Source organism: Mizuhopecten yessoensis, unplaced genomic scaffold (genome assembly GCF_002113885.1).
Source record: "Mizuhopecten yessoensis strain PY_sf001 unplaced genomic scaffold, ASM211388v2 scaffold9935, whole genome shotgun sequence".
NCBI lineage: Eukaryota > Metazoa > Mollusca > Bivalvia > Pectinida > Pectinidae > Mizuhopecten > Mizuhopecten yessoensis.
The window spans coordinates 311,018-317,487 of NW_018408296.1; the positions used below are offsets into that span (position 1 = coordinate 311,018).

The 6,470-nt window shown below is 33.2% G+C and overlaps 1 protein-coding gene across 1 annotated transcript in view; it reads left to right on the plus strand.

Moving 5' to 3' along the window:
- Positions 1 to 6,470, plus strand: part of LOC110459031 (pyrokinin-1 receptor-like) — a 204,864-nt gene that overhangs the window by 90,145 nt on the left and 108,249 nt on the right. The gene's annotated exons all lie outside the window — the stretch shown is intronic.

Genomic DNA, 6,470 nt, shown 5'->3' on the forward strand with positions numbered 1-6,470 from the left:
GGGGGGGGAGGGGAATGTATGCCGATTTTGGAATCTAACACGATGTAGTTCTGTGGACTCTCATTCATAACACAAGAAAACATATCTTGAATTTGAGAATCTGAACCAGAATTCATGAGAGAAAATTCACAGAGAAATAAATTCTTGGAAAGTTATTTACTAAGTTAACTTACTACGTATTTTAGTCATTTTATAACAGGAGAGAAAAAAATGAATAAAACACATTTTAAAAACTTTAATAAAATCACATGTTTGAAACATAATTCAAAATAAGAAGTAAAGATAGGAATATTTGTCTTTGGAGTATGTACATTGTAGTATCACATTAATAACACATTTACAGGACCTATGTATTTGATTTTTTTTCACATTAAATTGTCCAGAGTTTTGTTTCTATCCTGGTGTCTTCTTACATAAGGCTTTCTGCATGAATAAACGAAAAATAAATTTAACGATTTGTAACAAAAACCTGGTATGCAGAATCCATATTACAGTTACATGTACATAGAATTATGACTATATATACATGTAGTGCTTTACAATATCTTATTGATAATCACATAAGTCATAATTTAGAAATGACTGCATCAAATTATACTAATACTAATTATGCCTGGTCTTCAACCAAACTTAAATATTGATAATATTTACTTTCATGGTTGTAAATAAGCTAGAAATATTCATATACATGTAGAATACAGTCTTATTAAAATAAAACAAACGTGACTTTTAATGCCACCTTATTCTACAATCCGTATTGAAAAATATGACATGTATAATATGTTTTGCTAAATCTATGAGGAAGTAAGTCAGTTCACCAGTGTCCCATTTCCAAGTTTTTACAACATTACATTTTATTCTTCAAAATTTTAATTAATCTCTTGATTATTATATCACCAGAAATCAATCTTGGTGAATGCTTGGTTCAGCACAGAGACTAAATTTACTAAAAGAGACATTGGCAGCAACTATAACACATTCATTTTCACATGATAGATTTCAGTATATAAGGTTTTATCACATTTGATCTGACATTTATCAAATTATCTGTTGTTACTTTGCTATTACCTGGGGTTATATACGAAACTGTAATTATGTTGTTTCTATTCATTTTNGGTCAGTTCACCAGTGTCCCCTTTCCAAGTTTTTACAACATTACATTATATTTTTCAATTTTTTTATTAATCTCTTGATTATTATATCACCAGAAATTAATCTTGGTGAATGCTTGGTTCAGCACAGAGACTAAATATACCAAAAGAGACATTAGCAGCAACTATTACACATTCATTTTCACATGATATATTTCAGTATATAAGGTTTTATCACATTTGATCTGACATTTATAAATTATCTGTTGTTACTTTGCTATTACCTGGGGTTATATACATATGTACGAAACTGTAATCATATTGTTCTATTCATTTTCCACCCTTGTTATGATGACCTATGTCATTATAAATTATCCTCTATGATTTGATATATCCAGGTTTGGCCTATTGACTCGCAATGACTTTGACTTTCTGTCCTTACTTCCTGTAATAAAAAAATCAAATTATGCATCTTTTAAAAAATTACTGTGATTTGTTCAGATATGAATATAACTTGACAAAAAACTTTTGATACACTGTACACAATACACTACAAATACAATAAGAAACAAAGTGATTTGTTTACTAATTTGAAAATCTTTCAATGAAATTTTGCTTTGATGTTTTGAGTTGAAATGCAACCTGCTAATATATATTCTTAACTAAAATTCACTCCCTAACACAGAGATTACATGCAGAGAGGAAAAGAGTATAATGCACCGAAAGCTGAATTAACCTACATCGTTCAACACATGAAAAAAAGTTAAATCAAGGAAACTTACCTGTTATGTATTAATGTATTTCCTACCACTGCTTTTCCTCAATTTAGAAAACTGCTCATGGCTCTTGTTAGTACCTAATCAGATATCACATTCAATACGATTATTCAAACATAAAAGATGATCGCACTAGATAGTTTTCATTTATTTGACGTTCTTAATGTTGTTAGTAATCGTCCATTACACTTTTTAAATCCAAGCGTGATGTCGTTAGGTTACCGTAAATCGTTTTGAAATTTAGCCAACATGCGCAGCTTCCTGCGCAGTGGGGCTAAATTTGAGAAGGATGAACCCACCTATTAACTACTGTTGAATCAGAAGGGAAGGTACTCCTTCATTGTAAATTGATTTCAAAAAATAGATTTTCGCTTACTTCAAATTAATAATGAGTAGTTGTGTAAATCCGGCAAATATCCCGGATTTAGCAATCCATCAGCATTCTCGGTTTGAACAGTCAATATACCAAAATATCTACCGCATGTAGTATTGTTTCCCATAATCGGCAAAATATGGTGAGGAGCCCAGACTAATAAAATGTGAACTAGCAAAAATTCAAAATGCGAGATTGTTTCACCTGATGCCAGGTAATCCATTATGGTACCACAAATACTAATTTCAGGGTTCAAATTCAGTAATGTGAACGTGTTTTTGATCCATTTTCGCGTTTCACAACATGGTGCATTGTAGCATATCAGAGGCAGCTTCAGTCAAGACACGTACATACTGTAATATTTTCCATCGCTGATACGAGATTTGGGAAAGACACATGGGTAATGATATCACTGGTAGATTTTAATAGCTAGGCAGGACACTCTGATCATTAAGCAGACGTACTATAGTTCATTAAATCGAAGATTCAAGGTCTAAGCAAGACCTATATATGTTCTGTTTTTATATCTGCATTAAAGTCAAATGTCATGTCGGGACATGTAAGTTTATTATATGAATATCTATCCTTGGTTTGATCTTCGCTTTGTATCGAACACGGATAAGATAATAAAAACATAACTTGTTTTTTAGATATTTATAAATAAATTAATACTGATTAATTTGGTTTTAAAGTATGCACTATGCAGTCGAAGTGGAGAACACTTACTTGTGATTGTCGACTGGCATAGCTGTAGAGTTTCCTCGTTTTTGCTGGTAACGCCATACCAGTTTGATTGGGAGTTTTACAACGAAGGATATTTGGCGACAGATCGTGGAAATAACTCACCTTGCGTTTGGTGATATTGTTAATTCCGTGAAAGCAGTATCTTTTTTCAAAAGAATTATTTGGATTCAATTGACAGCTCGCTCCTCTGCAGTAGGGTATTGGAGACAAGGCCATAATTACATTGTCAGATAATTGTCGACAGTAATTTGTGACGAGTTTGCACAGAGAACGCATTGGTGATACAATACGACACTGTGTGTTGTCTTTGACGGATTATACCATCAGTTATTTTAAAGCAGCAACGTTAAGGTTTTTAACGATTAAACATACAGGATGTTTTGGCTATTTCGTTACTCCTTAAGGCTCTATTACAAAGACATGTTACAACTTTTATGACAAACATATTGCTTTTGAATTTGCAATTAATAAGGGTATATGATGACTTAGCAATTATGTCTCAGATGTTTGTCTTTGTTTGGCGCTATCTGTGCATCTGTGCCTAGTAGTGCTTTTGTCTATGATGTATTTGTCTTTAAACGTCCGCCTTCATGACATCAGTCTCCTAGATATATTTCTCTGTTTCTTTTAAAATCTTTGTCTGTAACTGTCTGCGTCATAAATAGTGTCTTTTACGTCTTTGTGTTTCATTGTCTGTGTCATTGACGTCTGTATGTTTAACTTTCTTTGTGTTTTACTGTTTTTATGTCAATGTCTACAACTGTCTTTGTCTAATACGTGTGTGTTTACGAATATCTGTATCTATGACGTCCTTGTCTAAAACTGTCACTGTCTGTATATATGACGTCATTGTCTACAATAATCTGTGTCTATGACGTCCTTGTCTACAACTGTCTTTGTCTTTGACACCCTTGACTACAACTGTCACTGTCTGTGTCTGTAACGTCCTTGACTACAACTGTTTTTGTCTATGACGGGTGTTTCATTGTCTATGGCAATGACGCCTGTGTTTTGAACTATTTGTGTCTATCACATGTGTGTTTTAACTCTTTGTTGATATGACATATGGTGTTCTAACTATCTGCCTTTTTCTTTAACGCCTGTGGCAGTAACTATCTCAGTTAATGACTTCTGGTTCATTGGCCATCTGTGTCTTAGTGTTTGTGTCTATGGTCATGTTTGTCTCGAAAGCCAGATCTAACTTATGCAGTGTCGGAATTTTGTTGACGTCTCCTGGGAATAGAAGATATCCTAGCAATATGTGATTATATCTCCCTTGCCATTATAACCTTGACCTATAGCCTAGCATGTTTTATAGTCTTCGAATGAACTTCATCACTTCTGGTAAACTAAATTGATGTTGTTGTTTTTTATCTATTTCCCTTGTGACTTAAACTTTTGTTGGCCTGAAGTGATGTTATCTATGAATTCCCTTTGGTGAAATCGCAGTTTCCTTTACAATCTTTCAACTTCCTAAAGCAATTGCAAAACTGCAGTGTTCTAATTACACTAGTACAAATAAATGTTTCTGTTTTTTCTTAAATTAATTATTTGTCTTTTAGATACAACCTTGATGTGATTCTTCTTCAATTTCTTATAATGTCTAATTTTTATTTTCAATATATTACACAGAGACGGAAATTGACTTTAAAGACAAATACCACATAGGGAATTTTTTTATTAAACGCCAAGGGCAAAATACACCACGGGGTCAACGAAAAGGGAAAAAATACACAAAAAGTTAGCACACTAGGACAAAGTGTACCACAGCGTCAATACACAAAAGACAATCCACCACATCTATAACAAACTAAAACAAAATATGCTACACCGTCAATACATGCAACAATATTTACAATTGAACGTCATCGCCAAAACACAATGAAAAATAAGAAATAACAGCAACGAAACAAATCAACGACAAAATAATATCGAAGTATCGACAAAACCACAATTCGAACTAAAACTCGGAAAAAATAAAGGGACAAGTAGAATAAGGCCACGCGTTCCGGAAGGGTGAGCGTCTTCGGCTTAATAAAGACATTATAACTTATCATAACTTAAAAGAAAGGCAAAACAAGCTTCTTCATACATCGCCTGTGGTATTGTGATGTCATGATTTATCAAATATAAAGTCATTCGTTCATTTTATTCGAGCACTTTCCACTTGATGTTGGCGATATTATTGTTTATTTTTATTTGAAAGGCATACTCTATCTTTCAATATCAAGACATTCATAACTTTCGATAAATACAAAAGACAAATAAGGAAACACAAATTAAAGATGTTTGCCAGAATAACAAAACAAACAGCTTTGGACTAAGACTTTGTTAAAATGTAATGCAATTACTCCCTCATTTAAAAGTAAACTCGCCTATACCACACGAAGAAACCACATGACGCTGGTTAGCTTAAAATCTGTCGGGATGGTGATTTAAAAAATGAACGGAATGTTTTTGCTTCTTATAACACACTTAAATACAGGTAAAGCATGACATTATCAAAAATCAATTTCTGTCGACCTCAATCTGACGCAATATTACTGTCATCTTCGTCAGAGAAATGCATTCCTGTTTAATAATTCCGTTTATATTCAAACAAATGATATTGAATTATCAGTGGGAAACTTTGGAATATTCTGGATAGCTAGGTAAGTTCTGCCACGCAACTTACCAATGTTGTGCTCTCTTTACACTTGGTTCTCAGGGTGATTCCCAAGTCATCCAACTGGTAACGACTGATTAAATAAGCAAAGACAAAGTGCACTGCTGTCAACACAAAAACACGACACATACAACTGCGTCAACGCACGGAAATAATATCTATAACCGCGTCAAGACATCAGAACCATATACATAACTGCATCAATACATGGGGAAAGCACACCGATGTTTCATAGCACAAGGACAAAATGGTAACTCACGAAATACAAACAGAAAATGTTTAGGCACAAAATAAAAACAAAGAAAACGTATTGCAAAAACATATATCGAAACGCACCAAAGGAAAACTATAGAAACTGCCAGCCAATACACAGAATAAAAACGAAAGATAACATGGAAATACAATTTTATTATTTAAAACTTAACAACCACCTGTTAACGGTTGATGATATATATTCCATTGTTATATATACGTTTTTGTACGTTTGATGATGAATGGCTAGAAGCTAGTTGGTTTATTGATTTCAGTATCAAATAACTCTGTTGTCTGGAACGTGAAATGCTTTCATTTGTCAGTTTGTGTGTTAAACACCAGCTGGTAGATATGGTACAGAAAACGAATCAAATCACACGTCGGTTTCGGGTGACGTGTTTTATCAATCGCTTCTCCCAATAAACATTTATACGGCGTCAGATTTAGGTTACACATTGCACTTTAAGCAGAGCGCTTTCGATAAACTACAGACAATGTGCGGGTTGAATCAGATAACATACAAATATACATTTATTTATTTTTTATATTACAGACAAATATACATTTAA